General features: G+C 37.8%; 1 protein-coding gene across 1 annotated transcript in view; it reads left to right on the top strand.

Moving 5' to 3' along the window:
- The window catches only part of LOC137639999 (phenoloxidase-activating factor 2-like), a 173,310-nt gene that overhangs the window by 25,777 nt on the left and 132,533 nt on the right, over positions 1-15,000 (top strand). The gene's annotated exons all lie outside the window — the stretch shown is intronic.

Raw genomic sequence — 15,000 nt, 5'->3', positions numbered from 1 at the left:
AAGAGGACAGAGGAGAATCTGTAAGGAATAGGCCAGACTATTCGGTGTCTGTGTAGGCAAAGGGAAAGAACCGTAACCAGAGAGAAGGGTCCTATGTAGTACTGTCTGACCAGTCAAAGGACCCCATAACTCTCTAGCGGTAGTATCTCAACGGGCGGCTGGTGCCCTGGCCTACCTACTACCTTGAATCCTCGGTTGGGAAGACTTACTTATTATAAAAGGAATTTCTCATTGGGCCTATGATCTCATGGTAGAGTGAATTCAGTATCAAAAGTATTTAGAAATATGAGAAAACATAAGCAAAATACCAAGTGTAATTTGTTGATAATACTCAACAGTGATTTTCCAATAATGAGCAGGAATAAGAGAGGTAAATTGACGGGACACACTGCTGATAATTATTAGCAAATAATATTATAAAAAAAATCTTTCCCTCTGCAACTTAGGTTATTAATGTAACTTCAAGGTTGGAAAAAATAAAAGTATAATTAAAAACAAAAAGTAATGAAATACTGCAAAAAACTTACTGAAAGAAAACCAAAACGATAAAATTCTAAGAACTGACTGATTGCTAAACCTGGTAAGCGAGTTTGGAAACATCCTCTCCAGTTCAAGGAGTTTCCAGGGAATTTACCGAAGAATTTTACCCACTGACGTCGTTTACGTTTCTTGTTACTCTCTTTTCGTGTCTGTGCAACTTCCTGTTTCGTAATTCCGACATTCATGACTTTGTATCCATATCTCTTATTTTCGATTAAGATGATGGCAATTTCTTTATAGTTTATATATGTGTGCACACACACACACACACATATATATATACATATACATATACATTTTATATATATATATATATATATTTATACATATATATATGTATATATATAAATATATATATATATATATATATATATATATATATATATATAATATATATATATATATATATATATACATATACTGTATATATATATACATATGTATATATACAAGTATATATATATATATATATATATATATATATACATGTATGTATTTATATAAATATATGTATATATATATATATATATATATATATATATATATCTATTATATATACATATGTATATATACATGTATGTATATATATATATATATATATATGTATATATATATGTATATATGTACATATATATATATATATATATATATATATATATATATATATACATATATATATATATATATATATATACATAGATATGTATATATATATATATGTATACATATATATATATATATATATATATATATATATATATATATACATATATATATATACATATATATATATATATATATATGCATACATATGTTTATATACATGTATGTATATTTATATATATATATATATATATATATATATATATATATATATATATATATATCTATCTATCTATCTATATATATGAATAGTATTTGTACATATTCATATAAATGCCTATAAATATATATGTATATATATATTATATATATATATATATATATATATATATATATATATATATATATATATACTATATATATATATATATATATATATATATATACATACATATATTTATAGGTATATATATGAATATATACAAATACTATTCATATATTTATATATATATATATGTGTGTATGTATATATATATATATATAAATATAAATTATATATATACATATATATATCTATCTATCTATCTATCTATCTATCTATCTATCTATCTATCTATCTATATATATATATATATATATATATATATATATATATATATATATATATATATATTAAATGATAGAAAAGGCCTAGAATAGAGAACTTACAAATATTTTCTTTAAAGGTTGAAGATTTGAAAGTTAACATGAAAAGAAATGGAGGGATAAAAATTGTTGAATATTTTATAAGAATGCTATACAATAGAAATAGAAATAATGAAACACCTTAGCCAGTACCAGAAGTAACAGGAAAAGTATAGAAAGCTTTAAAAGTCATGAAAATAGGCAAAGCAACAAGGGAAAATTGTCTAATAATTGACTGGTTAGCAGGAGGATATTTCAAAATAGTAAAATTCACTGAACTTTGCACCAAATGTCTGTAAGAATTCTCTGTACCTACAGCTTGGAAGAGCGTTATCATTATACCAATCAACAAAAATATATAAAATATTTACAAAGATCCCATTAGGCCAATTAGAAAGACAGCTGGGCAGTATTCAAAACCTGACCATGTCCATGTAATTAACCAGCTAATCGAGAAATCAGTAGATTTTGACAAACCTCTATGTATGACATTTATAGACTATGAGAAAGATTTTGATTCTGTCAAAACTTCAGCAGTAATGAAAGCCCCTCAAAGACAAGGCATAGGAAAAGTATAGAAAGCTTTAAAAGTCATGAAAATAGGCAAAGCAACAAGGGAAAATTGTCTAATAATTGACTGGTTAGCAGGAGGATATTTCAAAATAGTAAAATTCACTGAACTTTGCACCAAATGTCTGTAAGAATTCTCTGTACCTACAGCTTGGAAGAGCGTTATCATTATACCAATCAACAAAAATATATAAAATATTTACAAAGATCCCATTAGGCCAATTAGAAAGACAGCTGGGCAGTATTCAAAACCTGACCATGTCCATGTAATTAACCAGCTAATCGAGAAATCAGTAGATTTTGACAAACCTCTATGTATGACATTTATAGACTATGAGAAAGATTTTGATTCTGTCAAAACTTCAGCAGTAATGAAAGCCCCTCAAAGACAAGGCATAGATGAATCCTATGTTAGGACACTTAAAATGATCTATATCACTACTATCATAATTACTTGCTAAGCTACAACCGTCGTTGGAAAAGTAGGATGCTATAAACCTGAGGGCTCCAACAAGGAGATTAGCCCACTGAGGAAAAAAGTAATAAGGAAAAATGAAATATTTCAAGAACAGCATCATCAAAATAAATATTTCCTATATATACTATAAAACTTTAACAAAACACAAGGAAGAGGAATAAGATAGACTAGTGTGATCGAGTGTACGAGGCTATGGCACTACCCGAGAGTAGACAACAATGGTTTGATTTTGGAGTGTCCTTCTCCCAGAAGAGCTGCTTACCATAGCTAAAGTCTCTTCTACCCTTACCAAGAGACAAGTGGCCACTAAAAAAATGCAGTGCAGTGGTTATACACTTGGGTGAAGAAGAATTGTTTGGTAATGTAATTGTTGTCAGGTGTATGGGGACAAAGAAGAATATGTAAAGAATAGGCCAGACTATTCGGTGTATGTGTAGGCAAAGGGAAAATTAGCCGTAACCAGAGAAAAAGATCCAATTTAGTACTGTCTGACCATTCAAAGGACCCCATACCTCTCTTGCAGTAGTATCTCAACGGATGGCTGGTGTCCTGGCCAACCTACTATATCGGAAGAACGCAATCCTACAACTACATGACAAAAGTTAGAAAATTCCTATTGAGAAAGGAGTTAGACAGGGAGACCCCATCTCCTTTAAGTAGTAAGATGTAAGATGAGGCTGCTTGCAGCGCCTAAGCGCCGCCCACATAAGTGACGTCATTGTCCACGTCACAGGCTATCTGTATTTCCTTCCGCTGTGTATCAGTTGCAATGAAGATACGAAACCACGCTGACTATCATTTCTTGATCCTGCCTAGCTTAAGATCCAACATGGCGCAGTGAATGAAAATAAAAAGAGGACCTACAGTAATAACCGTGGCACAGCATGGCACCACCATCGAGACGACCTTCGTTTGCATTCCCTAGGGGCAAGATTGCAAGGACAGGAACCTCTGGAACCGGCGTCAGGATGTCGCCGGCTTCAATGCTGCAGGCTCACCACGTGTTACAAACTCAGCAACAAGCCATCCAGAATCTTCAGGCCGAGATAATAGAGTTGTCACTCCAGGGTACCAATGTCCCCCAATCAAGGATCCCTTCGTCTGCAGCTCAGGAAAAGTGCGAGGCTGAGGTGTCCCCTGCAGCCTTCAGGTCTTGGAGACGGTCAATGGAGTGTTGGTTGCAACTCTGTTAGTTGAAGCCTAACGAGGTAGTTCATCATATAAGGCTACATTGTGTTCCGATACTGCAACGTGCCTTCGATTCTAGGTATGCTGATGCCCAGTGGAGTGCCCTGTCTACTGAAGGGGCATTCAATGCAGTTAAGCAAATGGTAGTGAAAGCTTCTAACCAAGCGGTGCAGTATCTCGAGTTTTTTTATTTGGCCCAAGAGCCTAGTGAGTCCTTCAATGATTATTCTACCAAGTGTACGCAAAAGGCTACTGATTGTGCATTCACATGTCCTAATTGCAATCATGATTTATCTGAATATATGGTTATGTGCAAGCTCATGGTAGGCCTAAGTGATAAAGTGCTCAAAAGGCAAGTGTTTCAATAATGCAATGATATCCGTGATATCGATTCCCTCAGAGTCATGAGTAGTGCATTTGAGGCCACCCGTGACGACGCCCTTCGTAATAGGGCATGGCTTAGCAGCTCCCCTAGAGCAGCTGCTGTCGGTGGGTTCGAGGAGGGACACGAGGTGGAGGTGGCAGCCGCCCTTGCTAATTGTGACATGAGTACCTCTGTAAAAGTACAATCGCGTCCTTGTGGTAATTGTGGTACTCGTCATACCCCTGGGTATTCCTCATGTCCCACAAGAAAAATGACATGTTACGGGTACGGTAAAACCGGTCACCTGAAGAAGTGTTGCAGAGGGCAGAGTGCCAGGAATAATGTTAGTCGGATATAGTGGGTGCAGTGATTGCAGTTATAGTGGCGGCAGAGGCAAGGTTTCGGAATGGGCCGTCCCCACAACCCACTATTCGTATCCATGTATGCTTGGCCAACTTGGGAGAGTGGTCCTATGTCCGAGCGGTGCCAGACACTGGTGCCTAGGTTTGTGTTATGGGACCCTCTATTCTTGCGACGTTGAACATAAAACCAGCTAAGCTGAGGTTAAAGGGAGGATTGCGAGACTTCGCCAACATGCATCTGAAGTGTTTAGGGTCGACCTCTTGCACCATATAATACAACGGGAGGCATACAACTCAGGAAGTATACTTTGGAAAGTCCTCCATTGATTTTTATTTATCCCTGGATGCTTGTAAGAAACTTGGTCTTGTGCCAGAAACGTTTCCTAACCATGCCCCCATCACGGACTCTGCCCCCACACCAGCAAGTGCAACTCTTACACTAGCTGAAGCAACCGATCAACCTGTGAGACCGGTGGCCATTCCGTTTCCCCCTAGTGAGGAGAATATTACCAGATTAGAAAACTGGTTACTATCCCATTTTTCAAGTACGACTTTCAACATCGAGAGAGAACCCCTCCCGGTAATGGATGGGGAACCCCACCATGTCCACTTATTACCTGACACAGTTCCTTACGCCTGCCACACACGTGCGTCAGTACCTAAGCACTGGGATAAGGAGGTGAAAGCCTGGTTGGAAGAGGACGTCAAGAGAGGGGTCTTACAAAGAGCTCCCCCTGGAGAGCCCACAGAATGGTGTTCACGTATGGTAGTCGTGGCCAAGAAAACGGGGCAACCAAGACGTACGGTCGACGACCAAATCCTTAATGCAAGTTGTAGAAGGGAGATGCACCATACCCCTACGCCCTTCAATATGGTATCCAGCATTCCCCTTTGCTCATACAAGACTGTTGCCGACGCCTATTAGGGATTTCACCAGGTAGAACTGGACAAGGAAAGCATACCCTTAACCACATTCATCACACCTTGGGGCAGGTACCAATACCGAAGGACACCAGTGGGAGATTATTCTGCCTCCAACGCATATACATGCCATTTCGATGATGCCATTGAAGAAGTACCCAGGAAGTTTAAGTGTGTGGACGACACACTTCTGTATAATTCGAGCGTAGAAAGCACATTTTAGAATGTGTACGACTTCCTCGCAGTCTGTGCATACAAGGCCATCACTTTGAAACCAGAAAAATTCAAGTTCTGCAAGAAAGAAGTGGAATTCATCGGATTCGACGTTGGTTGGGACTCCTACAAGCCTTCAGAAGATTATTTATCTTCCATCAAAAGTTTTTCTATGCCCCAAAAGCCCACAATATCCAACATCAGGTCATGGTATGGTTTTGTCAATCAGCTGGCCCCCTTCCTGACAACAGTGCCCATCATGACCCACTTTAGAGACCTGCTGAAGAAGCCCTTGGGCAAATATGTCTATTGGGATGAGCATCTTCAGGAAAAGTTTCGTCAAGTGCAAGACATCGTCTGCAAGTTGGCCAAGGACGGCCTCACTTACTACGATAAGCTGCGGTCGACTGTTGCAGTCACTGACTGGAGTAAGGAGGGGGTGGGCTTTGTCATCCTCCAACAATATTGCAGTTGTACCTCCGTCGAAACCTCCTTCTCTTGTAGAGATGGTTGGAGAATAGCGCTTTGTGGCAGTCGGTTCCTCACGCCCGCCATTGTTACGGCGATATTACCAACCCCAGATTAAAGGAGAAAACATTATTGTATAATTTCAACGTTAAATACTTACCAGGCAAGAGAAATCATGCTGCTCTCTTCCTCTCTCGTTTTCCTAGCCTGAAGACAGCGCCAGATAGACAGGATGCGAGCTTCAACGAAGAATTAACGATTGCTATGGTGTCAGCAATCACAGAAAACCCACAGGAGCAGTGCACTATAGACAAGAAAACTGTTGAAGAGGCAGCCCTGGACAACCCAGCATGTCAGCTACTAGTCGCTCAAGTGATTGCAGGGGACTGGAACCCGAAGAAATCTAAAGAAATTGCATGTTTGAGGCCTTTCTACGGCATCAGAGAACGTCTCTCTATATCTGGCAACCTGGCAACCTGGTTACATACTGCTTCAACGGCAACTGCATCCGCCTTGTCATTCCCGAAGGGCTCCGCCATCAGATAACCACCACCCTCCATGCTGGACATCAAGGCCTAGATACAATGTTGAGGAGAGCGAGATATTCAGTGTATTGGCCGGGCATCGAGGGTGACCTCCAGCACCATCGTTTACGATATACATCGTATGATGCCCATGCACCATCACTTCCTGCCGAAGTCATGAAAATGACCCCTGCCCCAGAGTATCCGTTCCAACAGACTGTCACGGACCTGTTTCAGCTCGAAGGACACATGTATATGGCATATTGTGACAGGCTTACAGGCTGGCAAGAAATAGCCCACTCCCTAATGGCACCTCGTCTGCAAAGGTCATGACAAAACCTAGGCATTACTTCACTAGATGGGTTGCACCCAAACAATTGTCTACTGACGGCAGCACCAACCTGGTGAGTGAAGAGATGATGACCTTCTACAGGAGATGGAGAGTTGACATACGCCTATCATCGGCCCACTATCCCCAGTCAAATGGAAGAGCCGAGGCCGCAGTTAAGTCCGCGAAAAGGATAATTAGAACAAGTATCAGCCGGACTGGAAGCCTCAATAACGACAAGGTATCATTGGCCATGCTACAATACCTGAACACCCTCCCAAGGGCTATATATAAATCTCCGGCGCAATTGGCAACTGGGAGACAGTTACGGGATGGTGTACCGACTGCAAAACTCAACTATATGATAGACCAACACTGGAGAAAATCCATTAGAAAAAGAGAACTTCAAGTAGCAGAGTAAAACGAGAAGACAATTGAAACGGCAGCGACAGGAGGCTAACGCCTTTACAGCCAGGCACGCACGTTAGGGTTCAGAACCAGATGACCAAGGCCTGGAACAGGCTGGGAATCATAGTCGAGCAACGACCTCATAGACAGTACATCGTGAGACTAGATGGTAGTGGGCGTCCGTCGATAAGGACCAAAACACACCTCAAGGTCACTGAATTATCCGTTAATTAATGCGACAAGAGGAGCCACTCCTACCAACGACGAAGTGGGTCATGAGCCTAAGTTTCCTCCATCAGTGCCAGAGGTACGGCCTCCAAGGAAGAGAGAGGCATTTATAAAATTAAAGCAACTTCTGTTTTATTTTACTGCACTTAGACGTGCATTAATTTCATATTTACAAAATTATATTTTGTATGAGATTTTAAGTTAGGTTGGTGTTGCATTCACGACTCAATTTTAATGCACATCTTGCAATGCTGATGTAATTATTGTTTCACTTGAGGTTATGTTAATGCTCTCTCTCTCTCTCTCTCTCTCTCTCTCTCTCTCTCTCTCTCTCTCTCTCTCTCTCTCTCTCTCTCTCTCTCTCTCTCTCATCATAATGTTACCATTAATTATTACGATTATAATTTACCTTACATGTGTGATGTTTTTCATTAAGAGAGTATAGCATTTTGTTTTCTCATATCTGTTTTTGATATTGTCATTTATAAATTTTGGAAATATTACCCTCGTAATATTTTGAGAGGGAGATGTAAGATGTAAGATGAGGCTGCTTGCAGCGCCTAAGCGCCGCCCACATAAGTGACGTCATTGTCCACGTCACGGGCTATCTGTATTTCCTTCCGCTGTATATCAGTTGCAATGAAGATACGAAACCACGCTGACTATTATTTCCTGATCCTGCCTAGCTTAAGATCCAACATAAGTTATTCACAGCGTGCTTAAAAACTGTGTTTAAGGATTTAGATTGGGAAATTGTAGGAATTAACATTAATGAGGAATACCTTCACAAGTTCAGATTTGCAGATGACATGGTTCTATTTAGTGAATCATTGGAGGAATTGCAAAAGATGGTAGAAGATTTGTATAGAGAAAGCAGAAATGTAGGACTGAAAATTAATTTAAGTAGAACTAAGAAAATGTTCCATGAAGATGCAGACAACGAGAATGAGACTGTTAAGGAATATACATATTTAGGACAGGCAGTAAGTGATTTCCATGGACATGAGACTATTATTAAAAGAAAAAATATTTAGAAGTATTTAATGAGATGGTCCAACCAGTACTAACTTATGTATAAAAAACTTGGAGCCTTACTAAATTCTTAGACTATTGTTCTCTAGTCTTGTGTAGTGCCATAGCCTCTGTGCCATGGTCTTCCACTGTCTTGGGTTAGAACTCTCTTGCTTGAGGGTACACTCAGGCACGCTGTTCTATCTTAATTTTTTCCTCTTGTTTTTATTTAAGTTTTTATAGTTTATATATAAAAAATCTAATTTAATGTTGTTACTGTTAACAAGATACTTTATTTTAATTGTTCATTACTTCTCTTGCAGTTTATTTATTTCCTGGTTTATTTCCTCACCGGGCTATTTTTCCCTGGTGGAGCCCTTGGGTCTAGAGCTCTTGCTTTTCCAACTAATAATAATAATAATAATAATAATAATAATAATAATAATAATAAGCTAGTTACAACTCATAGAAGTATGGAAAGAATAATGATAGGAATAACACTAAGAGACAGAAGATGAGCAAACTAAAGTAGATGGTATTCCAACAAAATGTAAGAAAAGGAAATGAACATGAGCAGGATATACAGTATAATGGGATAGACATTAAGAATAACAGAATGGGTCCCTAGAGATTGCAAACGAAGCAAGGGAATAAAGAGAAGATGATGGTTTTACGGGCTGAGAAAATTTCCTGGTATAGACTGGCATAGTAAGACCATTAACAGATTCGTGTGGAAGGACATAGCTAAGGTATTTGTCCAACAGTGGACTATTTACGACAGATGATATATATATATATCTATATGTATATATATATATATATATATATATATATATATATATATATATATATATGTATATATATATATATATATATATATATATATATATATATATATCTATTTATTTATATATATATATATAATATATATATATATATATATATATATATATAAATATATATATATATATATATATATATATATATATATATATATATATATATATATATTCCTACAAAGCTGATCTTCATGACAATAGGATATTTTATTCATGTATTTTATTTATGCATTTAAGAGATGTAAAGCCATCTTGTAAGGTGAGTTCCACTCTCATAGGATTAAGTAATGTATTTAAATTACATAAGACTGTCGTCATTCGTTTAATTATATTTTCATTCAGTACTGTATATATAAATTTATATTATTTTCAAGATTTAGATTTTCATTTCACGTAGTTTTGTTACGAAGTCTTATGTAAATTTGTTAAAAGGTATGCTGTATGACACACGCTAGGGATTGCATCATGTTTCCACGTGTTTGGAAGTTCCAGAAAGGTTTTAGATTAAAAACCATTCTTTTTTTTAATGTTATCAGAGGAAGTGGGCGGAGTAAGCTGAGAGAGTTGACTTGCAAGCAACGTTAGTACCCCTTCTTCAAATTACTAAGTTGGCAACCTTATGCCACAAGAGCTATGTCCCCACACCACGATAATGATTTACTAGAAATTTCTAGAGTGAATTGAGTCAATATATAAGGACCTACCAATGCATAGGAGATGAAGAGATCCAGCCTATCTCTTCGATAGAGCCAACGTCCCCCAGCCCTCTATCCAGCCACTAGATAACTTCTCTCAAACACGAATAGTATTTTCCTCTCAAGTTTGAATTGGGATTTCTCTCCAACATATACCGTATATACTGTTGTTCAAACAACGGTGATATCATTGTGTCTAAGTTAAAAGTGTGGTGCATTTATGTAAGTACATTTTATAATATAAATTTTTGTAACTGGCCCTGTGAGAGTAGGTTAAACAGTGAAGTGTAATTATTTTGCTTAACCGTTTGGTAACCTTGTGTGAGCCTAACGACATAAGAGTAACAGTTATGAAAGTGTAATTTTGATTTATTTTCTTTAAGCGTTAAAGTGTCATTTATTAATTAATTGTCAAAATTAAATTTTTTCATAAATTAATTTCTAGTGAAACAAGTGATTGTATAATTTTTTTATAGAGTGTTATTTATTGTCTTAGTCAAAGGTTTAATTCAGATTTAATATTTCGAGTGATTCATTTTTTGTGTTAATTTTGAATTGTTTATTTTTATAGAATATATCTATTTTTTGTAAAGTGTATATCATTTCATTTCGATCACCAATACTTTTCTCAGTGCTTTGCCTGTATCCCTTGACTAAGAACCGAAGTAAGAGGTTGATTTAAGAATGGTTCCCGTTAAAAGTAAAGTAATCACCCGTCTTATTTTTTTTTTTTTTTAGTGTAAAGTAAAGAGACCTTTTAGATTTTCAGTGTTCACGTATATTATCGTCGAGAGTTGCGTACTATTCTCAGAGCTCGAAGGTATTTTACTATTGTGTATTGAATTTTGTAATATAAAGCAGGCGAGTTTGGGACCTCGGGAATTTATGTAATTCGCAAGTTGTAATATTCATATTGTTGGTGGCTAGACGCTGGGATCGAGCGAGTCTGTTTTAAATATTGGCGATAACAGGGCCATGTTTTGATTAAATGTTTGACCAGTTTAGTGTTGATAGGATTCTGCGTATTAATAAGATAAATTTTTAGGAGAGGTATAAGTTTTTGTAAAGTACAAGATGGTGCAATTAAATGTACAGTTGTTGGAAAACCCAATTGTTCAGGAATTGTTAGAAGCTAATGTGACTAAAGCTCAGTGGCTCGCTATTTTAATGGCATGTGGTGGCCATGCAACTGGTGGAATGATGAAAGCCCAAATCAAGTGTCCAACCTTAGAAGCGTTAATAAACTCAGGAAAGTTGCCAGAGGAAGATATTGCAGCAGCTCCTGACCTTTTGCAGAAGGCTGAAGCAGAATTCGCAGAGAAGCAAGGATTAGAGGACCCATAAACTGAAGGAATGAAAGGAGAAATGAATGTAGAGGTTGAGATTAGACAAATTGCAGCGGAAAAGAATTTGATTTAGTTGGAGATGATGGCATAACAGGAGGAATGGGACGAAAGAGAGAGGGAAGAGGTAAGAGAAATAGCAAGACAGGAAAAAGAAAAGAGAAGAGGCGAGAGAAATTGCAAGACATGCAAGAGAAAAAGCAAAAAAAAAAATTGCAAGACATGCAAGGGAAATTGAAGCAAGAGAAATTGCAAGACGGGAAGAAAGAGAGAGAAGAAGCAATATGTGCCAGGGAATTGGAACTGTTGAATGCTCGTGCAAAGCTGTCGTCAACTCAGACAGGCATGGTCCCTGCTATGAACAATCCCGTGTTTAATGTGGCGAATGCAGAGAGGTTGATCTTGAAAATTCACGGAGGAAGCTCCCGACGAGTTCTTCTCTCATTTTGAAATGGTCGTGTTGACGATGGAATGGTCAGAAGATAAGTGTTCTGTATTATTGCAGAGTCTCCTTATTGGAAAGGGACACAGTGTGTATCTTGCCTTGTCTCAGGATCAGAGGATGGAGTATCAAGAATTGCTGCAAGTGTATCATATGACCCCTGAATACTATAATGAAAGATTCTGAAAGCTGCGGAAGGCCAAGGAAATGACTTTCTTGGATTACGCTTATCAGGCAGGATGATGTTTTAAGAGATGGGTTAGAGGCTGCCAAAGTGAGAGAGATGGCTGATTTAGAAGAACCAATAGTCCTGGAATAATATTTACGAGGAATTTCTGAACATATTAGAGCGTATTTAAGAGAGAGAGAAGAAGAAACTTGATAGAGCCCCTTCGCTAAGTGAAGATTATAATATTATCAGTCGTAAACAGCCCCTTGAGTATGAAGTTTCAACCGTCATTCCGACCTAGTGTCAAGTATTCGCCGAACTATGGAAACCAGTTCAGTAATAACTATGGGAACAAGTTCAATAGTTACAGCAAAACTGCCACTGGTACTGTTCCAAAGCAGAATGCGATAGTACCACAGCAACAATTATCAAATCGTCCTCCTTCAGGTGTTGTGAGAGACGTGCCGAAAATTAATATTGTCTGTTATAAGTGTGGCAAAAAAGGCCATATCAGTGAGGAATGTTGGTCAAACCAACAGAAAGCAATCGCCCAAATGTTTAAGGGTAATTCAACGCCACAGAATACCAAGACAAAGAATCAAACGGGAAAGGTCGACGAGGAAAATAAACCAGATAACGTTTACATGACGAACAGGACAACCCAAGACAGTGTGGATACCTTTAAACAGTATATTTATGAAGGTATGTTAGTTGCTCTGGATGGGAGAGAGCTGATCCCGGTCAAGATATTGCAAGACACAGCATTTAATCATAGTGTGGTGACACAAGGTGTACACTCGTTGGTAGAACAGTCTCTCACAGGAGATTCGGTCATTTTGAAGGGAATAGGAGGTGGGGAAATTACCCCTATTTGCCGTTTGAAACTGTCATGCGAGTTGGTGACAGGTAATTTTGATTTTGCGGTAAAGGATTCATTGGCTGTCGAAGGAGTAGAAGTCCTACTAGGAAATGAGGTTGGTGGAGTGCCGTTTGTACCTTGTCCCATTGTAATAGAAAGACCACTGAAGTATAGTCCCACAACTGAACTTAAGAAGGACTACCCGTATCTGTTTCCTAGTTGTTTGACAACTAGGAGTAAGGCAAAGAAAGTGGCTCTAGAACAAGACAGAAAAACTGAAGGAACGATGCACTTCGATAGTACACAAGAGGAGAGCTCCCGAGAGAGCCCGAAACAATGGACTTGGCAGAAATAGAAAACTCAGCGTTAGAAGTAGGACAAGTGAGTCAGAAAAGGCTGATAGGACTGTAATGGAAGGATGTAACATTAACAGAATTATTGTACCGGGTGGTGGATGAGACAGAGGTGCAGCAGTCTCCCACCTGTTATTACCTTAAGGATGGGCTGCTTATGAGGAAGCATAGACCCACCGATATCCATGGGAATGCCGAATGGGGGATATACCGTCAGATATTAATTCCCGCACCGCTGAGAAGACAGGTGATCGCCGTAGCACATGAGACGGGCATCATGGGAATAAGAAAGATGACAGAGAAGATAATGAAACACATTTTCTGGTCTGGCGTGCATAAGGATGTAAGCCAGTTTTGCTGTGCACGTCACATTTGTTAAATGGTTGTAAAGCCTATCGAGTACATTAAGAAGACTCCCTTACACCTGATTGAAGTACGAGGAGAACGTTTTAGCAAAGGACCAAATTAAATGTTGGCAGAAAAATGGGAAGATCGAGAGGAAATGTATGGAGAATATGTCAAGAATTTTAGTAAAGTTATCGGCGAGATAAGGAAATTTTCCCTAGAAAACCTGAAAACGAGCCAAGGACAATGAAGAAAAGGTTTGTTATGAAAAGTAAGAACAGACACTTTGTGGTAGGACAACAGGTGTTGGTATTCTTACCAATAAGGAGATTCCCTCTCGCCAACAAGCTCTAAGGACCATTCCAGATTTTGGAGAAGATCGGTGACCTGACCTACGTTATCAAAATACCAAGAAGAAGGAAAACTGAAAGGAAGGTAAAAGTTAACACATCGAAGGCACTGGATTTCAAAGAGACATTCCTTATCCAAGTGGATGCGTCAGTCATTGGGATTGGAGCTGTCCAATTGCAAGAAGGCAAGGAAGGAATTCTTCACCCCATCTGTTTTATGTCATCAAAGCTGAAGAAGCATCAACAAGCCTACTCGACAGTTAAAATGGAACTGCTAGTGCTAATCACAGCGATAAGGAAGTTCGAAGATTATGTGAATAGACCACACAATGAAGAAATTACGGTTCATTCAGATCCCAATCCTTTAACTTTTGTTAATAAAATGAAGAATAATAATCAAAGGTTAACTAGATGGTCATTATGTTAGCAACCATATTGTGTTAATGTAAAGCATATATCAGGTAACGATACCGTTGTTGCAGATTATTTATATCGGGCTGAATCAGTGGATCCAGGCCCAGAATAAATAAATTGTGGTCTACATGAGAATAGAATATTCCATTACCATATTTCATTTCTGTATTTAAGAGATGTATAGGCAGCTCGTAAGGCGAGTTCCACTTTTGTAAGATTAAGTAATGTATGTAAATTATATAAGGCTCGTCATTCCTTTAATTGTATTTTCATTCAGTTCCGTATATGTAAATTTACGTTA

Source organism: Palaemon carinicauda, chromosome 4 (genome assembly GCF_036898095.1).
Source record: "Palaemon carinicauda isolate YSFRI2023 chromosome 4, ASM3689809v2, whole genome shotgun sequence".
Lineage (NCBI taxonomy): Eukaryota > Metazoa > Arthropoda > Malacostraca > Decapoda > Palaemonidae > Palaemon > Palaemon carinicauda.
The sequence above is the reverse complement of the archived record's forward strand: the minus strand, read 5'-3'. Positions and strand labels throughout refer to the sequence as shown.